General features: G+C 40.9%; 1 protein-coding gene across 3 annotated transcripts in view; it reads left to right on the top strand.

Moving 5' to 3' along the window:
- The first annotated feature begins 1,754 nt into the window (after positions 1-1,754).
- Positions 1,755-19,791, top strand: part of USP54 (ubiquitin specific peptidase 54) — a 104,983-nt gene continuing 86,946 nt past the window's right edge. Inside the window, exon 1 of one of the 3 annotated variants that reach the window (XM_075422852.1) lies at positions 1,755-1,846. The gene's annotated coding sequence lies outside the window, so the exon portion shown is untranslated. Of the gene's footprint in view, positions 1,847-3,084; positions 3,104-9,365; positions 9,387-19,791 lie in introns of those variants that run through there. The other 2 variants (XM_075422859.1, XM_075422858.1) reach the window with 2 other exon arrangements.

Here is a 19,791-nt window from a genome sequence, read left to right as displayed (position 1 = left end):
CTTATCGCACAGGACCTCCCCTGCTCACAGATGCTCTACAAATTCAATTACACCAAAGAGCGCTTTAGTCAAACTCCACAGTGCCTGGTTCAGATGAGTAATTACTTCCTTATTCTATTATGAAAACAGCCATACTTTAATGGGCCTGAAGCTAGCATAGATTCGGGGCTTCATTATATCTACTGTCTCTAAATGTTTCTCTTAATTATCTTTGGTCCCTAAGAGAGGCTTGAAGCCTTCCTCATTCACTCTCTCTCCCAGTATGATTGGCTTGATTCCCAAAGCAAGAGACTGAAAGGGGATGGGAAGTCACAACAAGTAAACAAGCAGTCTTCCAAATCCACAAACTTTTTTTTGGTATTATTTTAGTGGTGGTAGAAAGGCCATATCAACAGTAGTGGCACAAACAGTATCGCAGACTTCTATATACATAAATATACGTGTATACGCATACATATATATGTGTCTGTATATACAAACAGCATGCTTTAAGTGTTTGCTCTGGGCAGAACAAAAGGTAGTCCCAGTCCTCCAGGCATACTCTGCGCATCTGACATACGACTGACGGTGTACTGAATTATCAGAAGCTGGTAATTCTGGCATACAGAAATACATCTTTCAGATATGGAACATTATGCATCAACTCGCTCGCTTCTTGTATGTAAAAATGGGGCTCAATAACTGGGTAAAAAGAACATTCTCCACAACTTACAGAGCTGGTGGCACTCCTCTAAGGATTATTACAAAAGACGTATCTCTCAGATGTCGGGAATGCTGAAATACAAGGGCAAAATAGCAAACATATTAGCCCTCACGTCTTCAGGGTTCAGTTTGAGTAATTACATGTTTTAGCGAGGGTGCTGGCACTGAGATACCAACTGCCCATGGAAATGGAACTCCCTCCAGTTACCTTCAGACTTTCTCTACATGCACGATCCTGAATTCATAGGAAAGGACCCATTTATTCAGTGGGCTTGAAACGTGTACCTTGGGTATCACCAAAACCACCAGAGTTCACGTTATTACCAGCGCTCCATACTGGTGACAGGAAAATTACAGATTGCTATGTGCAGCTGATGCGGTTCAGGGAGTTTGAGCTTAATATTAATTTTAATATTAATTTTTTAAATATTAATTTTACACATTGTCTAGTATTCAGAAAATAAAAGTACAAATTTGTAAAAGATCTTATTCAAATTTTCCCAGTTTCTGAGACGGTCCAATTCACGCCTGAATGGATGGATGATGCTGAACACGATGTTACGGCTCCAATGCGTGAGGAAACCCATCTCTCACACCAACTCCAGGTAAACTTTTGCCAGAGACGAACGTGTTGGACTGTTACCTTTGGCTTCAGCCATACCCCACAGCTACCACAGCCCGTATTTACGATTCTTAGACATACACACTCAGCAAGCACACCTAGCTCTTTTCCGGTAAGAAAAAAGTCGTTTCTATCCCGGCAGCTCTGCCGAGCAAGCTGTGCTGCATCGGCCTCAGGCGCTGAACCGCGCTAAGCGGCCGGGCCCGCCCCGAGAGCCGCCGAGCCGGGTTACCGGACCTCGGGAGGGGACACTGGGTTAGGCCGCCCGCCCTCCGAAGCGCCCCGACCCCGTGGGAGGGTTGCCCGGGGCTGAGGTAACGCGAAATGGCGGGCGAGGAACCCGACCCGGCCGAGCTCCACCGGCTCGGACCGAGCTCCCTCAGCCCTCTCGCGAGAGGAGGCGCCCCCCGCCGGCGGGAAGATGGCGGCTCTCGCGAGAGGCGGCGGCCGCGGCTCCCCGTAGCTATAGCAGCGGGGGATGAGGGCGATGCTGCGCGCCGTGGTGGGACCTGACGCCGCTAGGTAGGGACTTACCGCCCCGCCGTCCTGGAGAGGGCCCGGGGCCTGCCGCCGCTCTCCCCGGTGGAGCCTTTCGCGACTGTCCGGAGCCGTCCTGAGGCGAGCGGCGGCGGGACGGGGCGGGGCGGGTCGCGGTGGGTCGCTTCCCTCAGCGGCACCGGCGGGCTGTGCCGGCAGCGGGGGTGCGGCGAGGCGGGAACCGCGGGTCCGGCGCTCCGTGGAGCGGCTGGGGTGGCTTTTCTGCTGCGCCGTCCCCTCAGGGAAGGGACTCAGCCCCACGGCACGGCGTGTTCCTGGGGGGCTCTCCCTCACGGCTCGGCCGGTGACGGGGCAGCCAGCCCACGCGTCGGGGGGCTGCGGGCAGCAGGGGCTCGGCCGCGGCCCCCGGGCCCAGCCTCCGGCGTGGCTGTCCCTGACGGTCCCCCCGCGGCGTGCCCGCGGCCGGTCAGCTCGGGAAGGGCAGGGAGCAGCAGGTACGAGAAAAAGAGGGTACTGGAGGCTGAAAGGGTCTTGTGTCAGCGGGGATCTGTGAAACTGGTGTCCCTGGTGCTGCTGGTTAATAACTCGGACGCGGTCAACTGCCAGTAAAAGTTAAACTTGCCTGGAGGGTGTTGCTTGGAAGAAGCTGCTTGGTTGTAGTATTCTATTTACTATGTTGGCCCAAGGTAGGGAAAAGCATGTGCTTTTTTTTTTACCTCTTCTTCAAAAAAAAAAAAAAAAGCAGAAGCTGTTTGCTTTTCCAGGATCCGATGTTGCTTGAAGCCCTGCGTTCCGCAGGAGGGTTAGGAGCGAGGATTTGTGAGGATTCCAGCCCCGAGCAGCAGCCACAGCAATACACACCTCCTGCCTTCGGAAGGCTGCGGGCACAGTGGCTTTCTGCTCTTTCCGCTGAGTGAGCTTGTGGTGAGCGCTGTAGCGGCTGATGGTGCGTGTGAAGAGAATTCAAAGAGCTCTTCAGGTTTCAGGACAAATTCCGAGTGGTATAATCACGGGAAAAAAATGTGTGTGTGTGAACTGGGAGGAAGAATAGTTGTGTGATTTCTCATGCAGTTTGAAAGAAAGAAGTATGTCCTGAAAGCAAATCTCTCTAGGCTTGTGCTACTCTTCAGACCTGAAAGCCCACGAGTGAAAGTTCTGTGCTGCGATATACTTGACATTGAACAGCAGTTTTGGAGAACAATACCAACAACAGCAACGTAGCCTTGTGTTTGTTTCCAAAGGGAAGGAAAGCACTGCTGTGCTGAGAACTAAACTGGTGAGGTAATACATAACTCGAACGTGATGGCTTTTAAAAATAATTACCCAAAATGTATTACGGGCTAAAAAAAAAAGTGAATGAGTCTGTTGAAATCTGTTCTTGTTTAGGAAGTGATAGAAATCATGATAATTTCACTAGACAGGATACTCTTTAAATTCTGTTCCAGTGCCTAATCAAGAGTGTATCTAATCAAGCATGCTGCATATCATTCAGACTGAATTAAACAGGAACCTTTTATTTTTTTTTTTTCTTCTTTTTCCTCACCTGGGTGATGCCAGCCAGGAAGCCTTTTGCCACCGTGTTCTTGGGGTGGGGTTAGGGGGAAGAGAGTGCTTGATTTGTCCAGTACAGACAAACTTACAGCTATCCCAGAGAATGTAGAGGTTTTGCTGTCTTTATGCTAGTGACAGCTGTAAAAGCATTTAAGTTCATTTCTTTCTGTCATTGCAGGTAAAAATTATGTCAGTTACTCTCTCTGTTCTGGGTTAACAATCTATTCTGAGACTGTAGTCATGAGTTCATTAAAAAGGATAATGGGAATTTAAATCCTCCTTTATCCGGCCCTGGTGATGTTATTAGGCATTAAGCCTTCTTATGTGAATTTTCGTGGAGAGTACATAGAAGAGAAAGTATCTTTATTTCCCAGCCTGTGGAGCTTCAAAAACCTTGTTACCTAGAGGTGGAAGAAGAGCGGCAGAGCTCCTGGGTGTCGCATTATTGTGGTTGTAGTAGGTTCTATCCATGCTAATCAGAATTTAGCCTGCATTGTGTTTGAGTGCTCTATAAACATATCTATACAAAGAACAGTTGTGGCTGTCCCGAATGGTTTTTGGTGCAACTATGCAAAATGCAGCAGGTGATACAAAAAGGAAACTGAGGTAGGAGGATGAAAGAATAATAAAAAGTCACAGCTATTCTTTTTTAAAAATCTGCTTATCTTACTGTTCAGAGCCAATACCAGTCTTATAATAAAAGTGCCTATTGGTACCTGTAGAACTTATTAGTCTTTTCATTTTTCTCATGAAACCTTCTGAAATTGAAATCCCTTGCACATCCTTCAGTTTCCTAACATATGTTCCACCCACATTTATTCAGAGGGTTTATTTTAATTTGTTCTCTGAAATACTCCACTGCTTGCCTTTGCATAAACTTTGACTTTTAATTTCTTTCTTTTCTACCAATAGTGGCTGCAGTCACCATTCCAAAATTATTGTTTATTTCTGTTACCGAAGGTCATTCCCTGGCACAGATACGCAGTGTTTGATGGCAGAGAGGAGCAGCAAAAAGTCTTGTTACTGACTGTCAGGGAATTTTGATTGTCTTGCACGGATCTCTATCGTTCCTGTTAACTGCAAGTCAAGTAATTAATAGGAAGTCTTTAGTCTGTAAGATTTTGCCTTCACCTGTAGGCAGCCCCTCTTCCTAGGCTTGCCCCCCATGCATGAGACTGCTGCGAGGAACCGGCTCTTGGCTGCAGCCTGGACATTTCCTAAGGCAAGTGATATAATATGTAGGTCTTTTATCATGTCTCTCAACACGCAAGTTTAGCATGCAGTTTATTCCTTCTTTTCCCTCCGTTATGTCATTCAGTGCATGGAGTTTCCTGTTGTGTGACCTGAGAAGGCTGAAAGGTTAGGTGGGTCTCACCAGCCATTGTCTGTGGGACACAGGACCAGTGTCTGGCCAGACGAGGCTGTGGCTTTACTATGCCACTCTTATTTCATAGCAGTAGACTACATGCCAGCTCAATCATTCAGCTTGCTGAACTTGCGTGCAGTCATTCAGTTGGGAAGTTAGCATGTCATGGCTTTCCCAAACTTACAATAAAAGTTCTTTATCTGGAGTTGTTGGAAAAGGACGGAAAAACTTCAGTATGTTACCAACACATTAGTGAAAAACAAGGAACCTCCAGGGAAGGCAGAAGGCTCTGACTTATGTTATTTTTTTCCATGCTTTCCAAGATTTGTGAGCTATATGTATTCTATTGTAGTCTTAAGTGTTAGAAGTAAAGTTTCATGTTCATAGAGTAAAAATTCCAGTAGATTTTGTTGTCTAGTGCTCTAAATATGTGAAGTAATGGTGATCTTAAAGGTGCTGTTGTAAAACTTGGTGTCTCTATTCACTTCTGTAGCAGTTATCACTTGACAAAATGGAGAACCGTGGTACCTGCAGAGCACTTGCTGCAATTATTGCCAGACTATTAAGAGGAAAAGGAAGAGGCTAGTCTTACGGTTTTGAGGCTTAAAACCATTTTTGTCCAAATTATGAAATAATGTGGAAAGTTATGGGCTGTTATGGACTCATCCATACATTTTCTGTTTAACAGCTGTGAAGAAATGCTGTAAAAACACGACTTCTCTAGTATCATTCACAGAAACTTGTAAATAATTCCATTTCTGAATTAAACCCATCTGCAGGAAAATACGGTTCTTACGTGTTGCTGCTACAAGTGTTGTTTAAACATTTTGGCTACAAATACATCATAACAAAATGGAAATTAAATTTGATATGCTTTTTATAGAAGAACACTGTGACCATTTTCTTCAAAAACCTTCAGCCTTCTGAAATGCATCTTTGAACAAGATACCCAAAGAAATCTTTAACCAGCACTGTGAAATTTCAGTTTTTAAACCTGCATATTGGTGTATCTTCTTTCTTGTCGTCTTTCTGTAGTAATAAAAAGCCTTGTACGGGCACAGAGGTAATTGTAATTGGGTCTCTGAGAGGCGGAAGGAATCTTTATCCAGAGACTGATGTGCTATATTACTGGTGGTGTAATTTTCACTGTTCCTCTGGCACTCTCTAGGTCCTGGTCTGGAGACGGTGCCCAAGGAGGAAGAGATTACTTTTGTCTCTCTTCGATTTTTGTGTTACTTTGCTGAGGTGAAGTTGTTTTCAGGAAGGCGAATGGTAATTTTGAGTTTGATGGGACCTGGACGGAGGCTGACCAATCAATTTGCAAAGGCCAGAGCCATTGGAGTATGATAGCTTGCCTTCATTACTGATCAGTTTAGATTTGAACCAGTGACCCAGAGGTGAAAAGCTCAGTATTGCATTACCAATCCTCTAATCTATCCATATGTTCTCTTGTTTAAAGTCCCTGTAGTCGTCTTAAACAGAACATGCTGTAAATATTGAGCATCGTTTGCACTTGTAAATAATGGAACACTGTCCATTCCAATTGTCTGCTGTGCGTGTGAGGACACTGAAGTTAAATATAGCAACAATTTCTTACACTCTCTGGCTCTTCATGAGAAACTCTCATACAAATCCAACCATATGGCAAACCCTAGCATTATCTTAAAGCCATTAACGAAGAACCTATTGCTACCATTAACAGGAAAACGAAGCCGCAGCTCTAAGTAGCATGCCGGGAGTTATTAATAACCTCAGGCTGATGCTAAGAAAATGAACTTAAATGAAATATCATTAGGAGCTGAGTCATCCCACCAACACTTCTGCATGTTGTATCCAGGTTTATATTTGTCTATGGAAGCCTTTTCAGAGTATATTACCATTATGACTTGTCTACTTCGTTTGCTCTTCATTGAGCTCAGTGCTGTAAAAAGCATAATGGAATATAATTTCCATGGATTTCATCAAACAGATTCAGCAAAATATTTGAAATACGCAGATAGGACCACGTAATCCATTTTTCCGTTCTTTCTGAGGTGAGATGTTTCTAGGCAACCTATTTGACAGGAAGAGGTCAAGAAATGTAACTACTTGTCCAAGTTATTTTCAGTTTGTAAGGCTATTAAAACAAGTTGCTGTCTGCAGGTCATAGTTTCTGTGAGCTGCAGAAATAATAAAATTTACATTTGTGTGTATTTGGATTGTCTTTTTATCTCCATATTCCTTGTCCTCCAATCCTTAATCTCATTCTCCTCCCTAACAAGGGACAGTGCTGTGGATAGTCTGTACTGATTGACTGGCTGCCAGATCAAGTATAGGAGGTGGATTTTCCTACTTCCCCCTCATTAAAAGTGCAAATTGGGTCTTTTGCCTCTACCTGACCATCAATTTTCATGTAGTCTATAGGAACATAATTCTTTTTGAGATCTCTTTTTTTTTTTTGTTTCAAAATGTTGGAAATTGGCCAACTGATTGAAAAGGTATAGGAAGAAAACTGATCTTGATCAGATGCTTCTGCAGAAAATAAAACTAATTTTCTTGCCTAGTTACAAACGAAATGAGGCTTATGATTATGCTGTCTGATGTATTCTTGGTCCCATTTGTTCTCTCCCCCTTTTTCGGTTAGAGTATCCCACTTACAGCAGTATCTGCCTTTTTTGTATAGCATTTCTGGTATACGGGATGTGATCCATGTCTGTTTTGTTGTGGTTTTCCCACTCCTTTGATTGCACTGCACTCATTTCCCAGGGGTTCTGTCATTAAAAGCAAAATGTCTGAATCTTTGGGGTTTTTTTGAGAATTGGAGAAATTAGGGTTTTAAAACTCATAGATATGAATTGTGAAGATTTCCTTCTTTTGAACATCTCCATGCCTGAAATGATACCATTTTATGTTGCGGATAAAACTCCACTGAATGGTGGTTGGCTGTAGAAGTGTGACAGGAGATAAACCCTGGTGATCTTTTGCTTAATTATTTTGCAATAGGCCCTGATTTGTTATGGTGATCTTTTGCTTAATTATTTTGCAATAGGCCCTGATTTGTTACATTCTGACATTATTGATTTGATGCGTGGATTCGGTCAAGCTTGCAGTCCTGGAATGTGAAGGCTGGAAGCCTGGCTTTCAGAATTACTTTCCCCTGTCGTCTTTTACAGCTCCAAAAATTCAGACAGTTAAAGCTCAGCTGCTTTCCCATCCTGTTTAAATCGCAACAGTGAATGTGGGTTTATTGTAGACATCTCGTTTTAAAATGTAGTCAAGCTTACAGAATGGTATAAACAGTTCTTGGCACAAAGGTAGGTTTCTGTGAGTGTGGACATTGCAAATAAGCAGTAGGTAATTGCTGGTTCAAAGGTTAATAATGCTAAAGGCAGAAGCAGGTAGGATGATCTGTAATAAATAATGATCACCTATTAGTGTCTTGTCTAGAATGCTTTTTTTATGGTACAGTTTGGCTTACCAAAATTTACACAGAAGAACACTCTGTATACTGCGTGTTGGGAGAACAGTTCACAGACGATAAGCCTGTAGCGAATCAAGGGGAAACTAGCTTTCTTCTTCTTTTTTCCCCTCATCTGCATAAAACCTTGTTTTGGCATTTTATGCTCCTAAGTAAAGACCAGCTAGGTTGTTCATTTCCAATACTTGGTAAAAAGTAAATCAATATTTGTAGTAGATAATCTTTGATGCATGTAATTCTTACGTGTTTATTTAAAGAGGTATGTGATTTGTTTCATTTTGACTTTTGAAAATAATGAATGGACTAAAAATATGTGAGAGTGATTCAGACGTGGGAGACTGTTTGAAGAGGAGGATTCTTCTGTAAGTGTTTCCACAAAATGTTAAAATAAATGTATTCTGGGAAATAGTTAATCAGTAAAGTGTGTCACAAAGCAGAGGACAGCAAAAGAATTTCTGATCCTCCAGCTGGTATTCCCAGTAGAACGAACTTCTAAATGGATCAGTAAACAACAGCTAACGCATCTTGTGAGCTGTACTATGACATGGAAACAGGTTAATGTCCTCACTAGATCAGCATGTTATTGAAGAAAATAGGTCATGGTGGGGGAAAGGGAATGAATATTTAAAACAAAAAAGTGTTGATTATATACTCTGTCTGTTCACTAAAACTGTTCTGTTATACTGTACCTGAGGCATGCTACATAAACAGACAGCAAAGCTTCATAGAACTTGTGATTAGTAAACTGCAGCGTTGGCTGTGATGTCTGTGGTGGACATTGTTATGCACAACAAATCGATGCAGTACTTGCGTTGTAATAGATGATATCTGGGGCGTTGATGTGAATACTTTTGAAGCGTGGTAGAAAAGGCATTTCCAACAAAATCTTTAGGATCCTTTGATTATAGATGCTAGGTAGGTTTTAAATATAGATGTATTTATTTTTCTCAAAGAGAACCAGGAAAGAATGCTGCAGTGTGAGCTTGGCAGTGCTGCAGGATAAACAGCAGTTTTCATTGAAAGTGCTGTTTTTAAGGTACTCCTGATTTGTTTAAATCTTGAAGCTAGCCGACTTCCACGCGTTTTTCAGGGAAGCTTTTTAAAACATCGTTTTAGACATTTCTCTTAAAATCCACAGTTTCGGGAGAGGATGGGCAAGGAGAGAATATAGCTTTCCTGATGGCAAAAAGGTATTTATATTATCTTCTTTTAGATAGTTGGGTTTAAGAGTGTAAACTCACCATAGAAATAGCCATCTTTTGAGAAGCAGTACCTTTTGTTGTGCAAATGTATTTTCTTAAAGGGCTCTTCCTTTTTGGGAGAGATAGGAAGGTAGTTTAATTTAGTAATGTATTTCTTCAATCAGTCCATTTACTGTTGTTAATAATTACAGCAGCCATATTCAGCAGTATAATTGTCACATAAATTAAGCTATTTACCGTTTCTCCATTGTGTTTTCTCTGTTCCCTTTTTGCTTGTGATGGGTTCTCCTCTGCCTGTCTATCTGTTATCACAGCTGCAGCCTGGAAAGGTACCTGGGCAGTTCCGCTGTGTTCGATTCCTGCTCTGGCAAGAACCGGCAGCATTCACGGACACAAACCGGGAGAGTCTCGCCATCTGTGCCAGAACAGAGAATGGCTCAAGAGTGAGGATAGAGAGTGACATTTGCAAGCTGAAGTTGCTTTTTCTGACTGTGTAGCTCTGGGAAGGTTTCTAGGCAGAAGCAGCAGTGCTAGCAAGATCTTATTTTTCAGGATTGTTCAGCAAAGGAATGTGTGAGGTTTTAGGAGAGAAAAGGTGGAAAATGCCTGACTGTTGCAGTGTCATGCCCAACGGAATTGCTTAATTCTGTTGTGAAAAATACTGCTTCAAGTATCGATTACAAAATTATATCGCTTTTTTCCTCTGAGAAGGAGTGTATGTACTGTTTGTACAGGAGTTAAGATTGATGTGTCGTTTATCAATAAATTTTAACCTTTGAGATATTTTATCTCATGTATGCATAATAAATAAATTAAAAAAAAGTAAAATTGTTTGAACAGGAATCCAAAGCCTAAAATAAAATTTCTAATGAATCCTAAACTCTTTAAACATCTTTGGATGTTTTTTTATTTGGATTTTTACAGCAGAAAACATTCAGTACTAATTCATTTTAGTATTACTTCAGATTTAGCTGGCTCTGACAGGTCTGAAAATATAGTCTGAAAAAAGCTAGCTGTAGTGCTTTTTTTCCTCATGTCTCTGCCCCCGACTTTATTTTGATGGTATCAGTAAAAAAAGTGCAACAATATTGCAGGTTGTTCATGGTCTTCCCTTCCTTTTCTTATTCCAGCTTGTCTGGAATTCATCTGAGTAATGACATGAATGCTAAATGCCGGGACCCATGTTGTTATCCAGAGATGTGAATGAATTATGATACTCATCTTGACTGTAATCGCAAATGGCCTGGAGTATTAGTAACACTCAAATGTCGAGACTTACTTCAATAAAACAATGAAAATGCTGTTCTTGAGGTGAACTATGAGAATTTTCAGTGGCAATTCCTTGTTTTCTACATACTAAATTTTCACTAGTTCTGTGTGATGCCAGCCTGTTGAGCTGATATGGGAGTGCCAACAGATCTCTCTTTTACGCAAGGCATAATAAGGTCTTCGTTTGTCCAGTCATACGAATGTCCTCACTTGGTTTGTGAAAATCACTCATAAATCAGCGGTAGGAACTTTCGTAAGGAAGCATGTGAAGTATGTTATGAATTTATGGACATAAACAAGAGATGCTTCAGCTGGTTGTAAGGAAGACTGTCTTCTCCACGGGGACAGCTGTGCGTTTGACTGTGAGGCTGTACAGTCTCCGTCCTTAGAGGATTTCAAGACACAACTGGACAAAGCCTGAGCAACCTGAGCTGACCTCTTGGTCATGCTTTCAGTGTGAGGGTAGACTAGAGACCTCCTTTGGGGTTCTTTCTAGCCTCAGTTATTCTGTGATCTTGATTTACTTGTTGATCACACTGCTCTTCTTAAGAATTCTTTGTTCTTAACTGCTTGAGCCGATCATTGGATTCCTCAGCGAATTCCTTCAGTAAGAATGGTGTCACATGAGGCTGAAGAACTAGAGGCACCAGCTCCGTAAGAAAAGGAGTGCAGAGAGATTGCTGTCCAGCTGTCCTGAGAAGCGGCTGAGGCCATGGACAGATTAACTCCTGCTTGGAAGAATATTTCTGTGAAAATTTAGTATAGATCAAGCTATTTTCCTAAGGGGATTTAACCAAAATATGAAATTCTATGTTCTAAATTTTAATAAATTATAGAGGAACTTGACTAAGCAAACATTAATTTGTGTACGAGAAACAGAGGATTCTGACACATACTACAAAATACTCAGAACAAACTTTAGCAGTTGGTAGGATACAGCATAAGTTAGATATAATGCACCCAAGAAGAATTAAAGCAAGGGAGCCAGCACACTTTCTCCTGCCAAAACTGAGACAAAACTTCACCCCTGCCGGATGAGTTTGGCATGGCTTTTAAGAAGGGAGTCGACAAGGCCCTGTGTAACGTACCTGTTGCTGAGCTTCTTGCTTCAGCTAAACTTGTTTCGGGGGTTTTTTTTCTTCCTTGTTTTTTTTTTTTTTCTGTTACTACTATAAACAAAGACAGAAAAAGGCCAAAAATAAATTTTGTTTAATTGCAGTCAGCTGTTAAGCAGACTGAACTGCATAAATGTTTTTAAAAGAACAGTGTTGTCAATTACTTTTCAGTCTTTTAGAAGAAACAAAAGATGCATTTAGAAAAAAAAAAAATCTTCAGAATTTTTTTGAGACTGTATAGAAAAATCTTTTTGTCCTCAGAGTTATGAGAAAAGAAAAAATATAGAAACTATCATAATTTATGCCTCTGTAGTATAATTAGTATAGTTTTATTAAGAGGTTAATACCTGCTTAAAGTTACAGTGGGGAGGAAGGAATTTTATTTCTCTGTTTCATAGTAATATTTTCTTAATGAAACTGGTCTTAAACTTAACTGAGGGCAGTTTTGTTTTGAATACCCATTTTACATTTCAGTGTTATCCTTTGGCATTGGAGTGAGATCAGATACTTGATTTTCATTTACATATTTTTAGGAGGAGCTCCAGGTTCAGGGCCCGACTGCCGCAGCAGAGCTGTCGGTGCTGCGTAGTGGTGTTCGGCATCGCCGCTCCAGTTTGCCAAATGCCTTGGAGAGGAGATGGGCGCTGGCAATGCGTTCGGATGTCCAAGGGAGATCCAGATGCTTGTTTTGCACTGCACACAGTTGGTAACAACGGAAAAGCGCTTCAAGAAATAGTTTGTCCCTCACTTTCCCCCACAGGGATCTTGTATCTATCCTGCCCCACAAAGACTGTAGGCAGTAAATAGAATTTTAGCACATAAATTAATGTTTGAATTTTCCTTCCTCTGCCCATTCCCATTATTCAGGGGTGTAGTCATGCAGTTTCAGTTCTGCCAACATTCTTTGTTCTTAAAAAAACAGAACAACCCAACAGCTACTGAATACAAAGAAAAGTGGCATCAAATGAAATGAAGGGTCTTCAATTCCCCCCTTTTTTGTGAGTATTAACCTCTTTGTTATTTTGTGGTTTTTTATTTGTTAATTTTCTTCTTTGTCGGAGTGGGGAGAAGTTGCTTTAAGTGCTTACCAAAGGAATTTCTGTTGACTGATAACATTATTACATTAATGAGAAGCAGTGATGATGATTTGGAGTCTGTCAAGGACTGGTGAAGGCCAGCTCTGGGCTGCTCTAAAGGGGCTGTGAAGAAACTCTCAATCTTCAGGAGGGTGATCAACTCTCAGTCCCTTTTAATGAAAGCCAGGATTTTACCGTATCGTCCATAGGTGCCTTAGCTCAGGACAGCATGAAGGCTCTTGGTTACTGGCTCTGTCTTTAATAGTACTGTCCTTGATTCTTCATCTCACAAGCAGTTTACCTCCTCAGAAGGAAAGGAAATAGTAGCATAAGGTACTCCTTGAACAAGAGGCATGTTTGCAACAATAGCTGATATGTGGGACTTTCCATTACTCTACGCAGCATTTGTCTTCTGCCCATGCAGTTCTGGAAAGCCATTCCTTGTGGTTTTCCAGTCCGCTTTCACAGGGGATTTTATTACGGATCTGGTAAAACCAGAATAATACTAATGGACCACTACACAGACCAGTCTGGACAAAGCTAATCAGTTGAATTCCAGCTTTTGAAACATGGGCACTTGTAACTTTCTGTATTAATAGGGACGTCCTGGAAAAGCTAATGGTTGACCAGGTGTGTGCATCACATTTTTTTTCTCCTGTCTGGGCTTTACAAAACAAATGACACACCTGCAAAGTCTGATTACTTAGTAGTTCCTTCAAGTGTTCTGCACTATTTGCAGGCTATAATTATCCGAATGACTTGAGAGGTGAAAACAATATTCTTCTGCCTCAATAGCATTCTCTTAAATGTCTTGATTTTTTAATTTTGGGGGCAGAGGGGGAAGCATGTGTGTGTGTTTGCCTGTCATCTGTATGTTCCTTGGGAAATGCAACGCCAAATCCAGTGCCTTCCTCTAAGCTTACTTGGACTTAATGTCACAGCTTGTTTATCTTGCCCCGTTGGCAGATTGAAATCTTTGAAATTATGGGTTTGAGAATTGGAAGTTGGAATAAGAAAACTATAACACTGCCAAAAATTCATTTGATGTTTTTATGAAGAAGCCTATCTTCCTGCTGGAAATACCGACATTTTGTGTAGTTTCAAGGCAAAATTGCTTTGGAGATTCTTTAGTCATTAGGGAAATTTTTCCTCTGTTGCACTAGGGTTTTTTCAATGTATACTGGTACTGCAGAACTTATTTTGAATTTAGACTACGGTAATGTAGAGCAGCATTTGTCTTCTTTTTAATGATGTCTGTTCTCCTGCTTCCACAACTGGAGTAGCCTCTCTCTTGCAGACAGAATTTTCTCCCAGGAGAGAATTTCTGTGACTTCCGTGGCTGTTGCCGCCTTAGGCAGCAACCCAGGTTGGAAATAGAGACATTTTTACAGCTGGAATCAGGCTTGTTTTCTTCTGCTGTTTAAATTTCAGCTTTGTGAATCTTTTATTCCCGTTGAATGAAGTAACAGGAAAACATGTTTGCTGGTAACTTCAGATTTCTGGATGCAGTCAGGATGCCACCATTGAAAGCTTTGTGTCATGAATGACATAGGTGTGCTGTGTCCCTTGGCTGCGTATTTAATCATGTTTTGATCAGAAAAGTAACTCTGCCGAGTGGAAAAGCTAATCAGGTAGAATTGCTAGGCAAAGTATTAGTACGCGTTTTTGAAATGGTGTAAATTTGTGAGATGTACCAATAAAAAGCAACAATATCTATTACATAAGTAATTGGGAAATAAAGTGATGTACCTTGCACGTTTGCACTTTATGCAAGATCTGCCTCTTTTATAACATACAATGACATTGCTTGCTTACTCAGCTCTTTCAGATCCTTTGCAGTAAGGAGAAGAAAAATACAGAGGGAAACATGGAAGAACTTGAGTTTGGTGTCTGGTTTTAAACTGTTGTGAGCCTTAGTAATGACTTAGGTCATCATGTTTGGTCTGCCTGGCCTTCTGGGTGAGAAACATGAGAGCTACCATGCTGAGTTAGAGAATCTGCTTAGCCCAGTGTCATGTTCTGGTGGTAATAGGTAAGGGGGGGGCTCTGTTTAGCATTCTTCTCCAGCTCATGCGTTTTTCATTTCTGAAGCTTTTAACTTTTGCTGCCCCATTGTTTTCATTGGTTACTCCCCAGAATCACTTGTTTTTTCAGCTTTATGGGGTTCTGTCCTCCTGCTTGCCCTCAGTTTTATGTCAGGCTTGTAGGTGGTCATTCTTTCAGTTTAGGCTTGTACCTGCTGCTACCAGGGTTCATGTATTCGAGCTTAATATCATACGTCTTTTATTGTCTTTCTATGTTAGTAGACTGGTAGTTGATGACAGGGAGAATGGTTCATAAAGGAAGGAACTTTGCTTGGTGCCCCTCTCTGCCTTATTTAGAATTTGTTCTTTAAGTCAGCTTTTTCTTACTCTTTGTCGCCAACAATCAATTAGTAATTAGTTGTCTTTATTTCTATGGCTTTTTATTTCTGTGGTGTTGGGTTTTTATTTTGTTATGTGGTCTTTTTGCTAGGTGTAGGTTTTGTTAGGCGTTTTCTTTATTATTTTTTTTAGGAAGGGCTTTTAGCTAGGATTACGTAATTTCTATTGGTCAAGCAGTGTCAGCTGTGGCCTAAAGAAAATCCATAAAGATTGTGAAAAAACAAGGCACATCGAAGATGTGTCTGTCTTTGTTTTTTATCTTTCTGACTGTCAGTAGTTTAGGGGTATCCTGAAGTGGATCTAGATAATAATCTGTAGTTGCCTCTGATTGACCTGTCCTCCATTAATAAGTCTAGTCTTTTTAAACCAAATTGTATTTTGACATAGACAACATTCTGTGGTAGGGAATTCCATAATTTATGTGATGTATAGTAAAGTTGTATTTGTATATTTGTTTTTAAACCTGTTACCTCATAATTTCTTTGCTTTCTGGATTATAGTGTTGTGAAATGTATTGTATATATGTAATATATAGTATTGGATTAGATGATCCCCAGGTCCCTTCCAACCCCTACCATTCCGTGAAATAATGCATAATCACTTGTGATATAAAGACCTCTATTGCAGTCCCCTTGTTCCTTTCCTAACTGTCTACTCTTCTTGTCTTCTTTTGCCATATCTTTTGCTATTCTACCTTAACACTTCAGGGATGTGGTGTCAGGAATTAGATATGAGTCACGCTTTAGAAAGACAATGGATTTATGCATATAATGCCTGTTAATTTCATGTGCCCCAGGAAGGTCTCAGTGAAGTCTTTGTACAGGACCATGTGGTCTACAGTCCTTAAGAAACACGAATTTTTTAGCACTTTTATGCAAAGTGTTTGACTGCAGCTTTGCTCTTTGTGGGAGAGGTTATCGCTTGCTGGGAGTGTATTTGTGTTTAATGATCCCATTGTGTTCTATGCAATTGCACAGCTTTCTAGCTTGTTTGTGGAAGGTATTTTTAGTGAGACAGTATGTTGTCTAACTTCTGGCTTTGCCCTGGCTCTAGATTAATTCTTGCTGTGCCCAATTAAGCACGGATAACAAACATCTGTGTCTGCAGAAGTAACAATGTTGGCAAGAGTTCTGTGTACTCAGTAAAATATAAGCATGTTTTTAAACAGTGCTGTGGGCATGATCTAATTTTTTAAAATTAATGTTTAAACTTTGCAGTTTCAAAGTAGCCAATTTTTGAATTTAAAACTGTTGACCCATCAAAGGGAAAGCAAATGTAAAGGAGAGCAAGCTGGCAGGCTGAGTTACTGGTAAATCCTTAAGAAAGGATTATGCATAACTTTTTTGTTTTAATAGTGTCTTTAGGTTTAGCTTATCCATTCAAATAGTAACCGTTGGTGGGTTGATACTGTGGAAAAGATGACAACACTTAAAATTTTAGAGGAATGAGAACTGGGCCACTACAGCGTTAGTTTCCACTGGGTATTTCTTACGTCAACCTCCGTTCCAGCCTTCCCTGTCAAATCCTTTGTAGCTGTTACCCAGCTATTGTCTTTGCTAGATAAGCAGGCAGTACTTGTTTTACTGTTTGAAATTCCAAATTAATCTAGGTGAACTCAGATCTCAGCACATTTTTCACCTTTTGTTTTTTTTACCAGAATTCTGGTTTGCGCCTTTCAGTCCAGAGATTTTAACAAATGTGCTTTGGCATGGTATCATGAGTAGCCGGAACGGATGGGCGCAGAGGCTCCGCTTGTCGGAGGATGTTAGTGTAGAACTGGGAATAGAATTTGGGTGTTCTGGCGGTTCCAGCGCTGTCACATCCCCAGTTCAGTGAGAAGAGGAACAAGATCTGGCGCTGTCTGTCTTCTTACAGAAATAGTTCTAAAATCTGTTAACTACTTCTTGGGGGGAGGTTCTTGGAGGATGTGCAAAGTAACATAATGAAACTACATTACAATGAATTCTTATGAGTTAGCAGAGGATTTTGCTAATGTGACTTGTGTGCGTATCTATACACAAGAGAGAGAAGTTAGATTTCATTCAGAAGCTCACCTGCATACTTCAGTCTTTCTCTGGGCATAGATTAATCAGCAGTAATTATTTCTTGTTATGGGTCTGAACCATAGAGACAAGGTGCAAATGGGCTTGCAGCTAAGGATAAACAAGCATTGTGAATACAGACTGTACTAACCATTCAAATTCTGTTAGAGGATTGTTAAACTAAATATGTGTTTGGCTTGATTTCCAGTGTGGTTGTGAATAGAGCATAGAAGCTAAACATCTAGCAGATTAGTGAACTAGATACCAGAGAGCTCTTATTTCTTTCTAAGTTTAAAGGTAATACTAGGAGCCTGCATCAGTGTCAGTTTTTGTGTCGATGGAAATAGCTGTGATGTATGAAGCAGCAAATCATGTCTGCAAGGTATGCCTCTTGCCATGTTAATTTTCCTAAACACAGGAAGTTCTTGAGCTCTGAGCTGAAATGATGGTGTTATGGGAGCTGTAGTAATTAATCTACTTCATATAAAAGAAAATCAAACACAGTTGTTTATGTCTCTTTCAAAATATACTGAGTGCCAGCCCACTTCAAATCGGCCAGTAAAATGCTATCTAATAGTGATTAGTATTAGTGTACAATACTGCTAAGAGGATCAATAAAAAGAACAGTAACATTTGTATCATTCCTACTAGTTTCCAAAACATTCATCTTTTTTAAAATGTGCCTAGAGAAAAAAGCACACAAACAAACAGACAACCCCCAAAACTCTACCAGCTGAAGCCTGAAATAGTTGTCCTTGTAAATTACTTGGCCTCATCAGGAAAAATGTGGTGAGCTGTAAGTTAGTGACTGAGCAGTTGCAACGTAAATTTCCTTTTGTTAGTATAATGTCTGAGATTTCCCTTGAGTATATATTGTTAATTCATGAGTGGTTTATACTAACACGTTTTGCTTCTCAGGGTAACTGGACTACAAGTGTGTTAGTCAGTTAATGCAGTTCAGCTGATGGTCACTAGTTTGTTAAGTCATAAAAAAAGTCATTGATAAATCAGTGGTTTAGCCTTCTCCTTTTGTGATGGGCAAAGCAGGGCATGTCTGGAATAGTGCTTTTTTTTTTTCCCCTTCAAAAATATTAGTATTTGTACTATTAACTAGGTAAAGTTAGATACTCCCCAAAGGCTAAGTATTAATTTACCATCTTAACCTACATAAGTAGTATTTTCATTCTTTTTCTTCTAATGTTAAACTTGTTGGATTTTGCTCTGCTATTTATGGAGTATTGCCATAAAATTATACAATGTGTGAGATGAATTTTGGATAATCTTAGGGGAACTAATTAATTTTAAAGATAGTTTTGCATCCTAACTAACTATCCATTTTTATTAATTTACAATTGTCTTACAGTACCCTGCTTCTTTTCATCTTTGGTGTTTATGGCAAGATGAAATTTTTCAAGAAAGGGAAGGGCTAGAAGGCTATGAGTATGGTTGTGTATGCAGAAGATAACGAACAGTTTTCAGTTTTGTGTAAGCATTGTATAATTCTTGTGAAAGGGAAATAAACAATTTGGGTGCATGGTGAATACCCTACAATACACTTCAGAAAACTTAGGTACTAGTTTTCTGGCAAAAATCAGCAGGGCTGAGCTGGAGCTGCTGATGTCTTCAGACTTTTTTTTCTTCCTGTTCTTTGTTGCTATTTTAAAATAGTGAAATCAAACATTTACATCTTAAACTGCCACGTACGCATGTACTATAATAAGAGTCTATTATTATGTAGTTTAATTTGGGGCAATGACAGCAAGTAACTAACATTTCTAAATGTAATGGTGCAACAATGTAGGAATGTACAGAAGGGTCGCTGGTTTTGTGCACTCTGCTGTCGCAGCAGATACACGGCGAGAGCCAGCGTATCTGCAGGATCATCTCTCAGGCTTAATCCTGTTTATTACCTGCACTCCCTTATTCAGATATGTGTGTGAGTACGTGAACAAAGTACGCGACACCCCCACCACCACCACCCCACCCCCACCCCAGCTCTATCTGCTAGTGGGTGTACAGAGACAGATTTCATCATTGACACAGAAGTGACCCTAATACGCTGCAAACGATCTGCTAATTGCTCTTCCCTGACTGGTGCGATTGCAAGTCTGGATTGCAGAGCTCCGGTTCTGTCCACGTTGCTGTCTTGTTGCAGATCTCCTCCATGTTGCTCTTGGACGAGGAATGGCCACCCTGTGCAGAAGTACCCCTTCCTTCTCCCAGGACCTTGTCTTGACCTTCTGGGAGGGCTGCACCGGAGCTCCGCTGCCCTCACCGCAGTGGGCTTCTAGCTGCCAGTGCATCCATGGCTCTCTAACGTGGAGTTTTTGATAGGCAGCACAATCTGCTAGGATGTGCTTGAAGTACGTACTATGAAAATATCCTCAAAATGTTAGTGGAAGAGAACTGTCAGTGAGCAACAGTTAAGCACAGGAAGGACGGAGAAAGCACAGAGGACAGAGGAGATG

The sequence above is a fragment of the Opisthocomus hoazin genome, chromosome 6, assembly GCF_030867145.1.
Source record: "Opisthocomus hoazin isolate bOpiHoa1 chromosome 6, bOpiHoa1.hap1, whole genome shotgun sequence".
NCBI classification, from domain to species: Eukaryota; Metazoa; Chordata; class Aves; order Opisthocomiformes; family Opisthocomidae; genus Opisthocomus; species Opisthocomus hoazin.
Note: the sequence above shows the minus strand (reverse complement) of the source record. Positions and strands in the feature narration are given on the sequence as shown.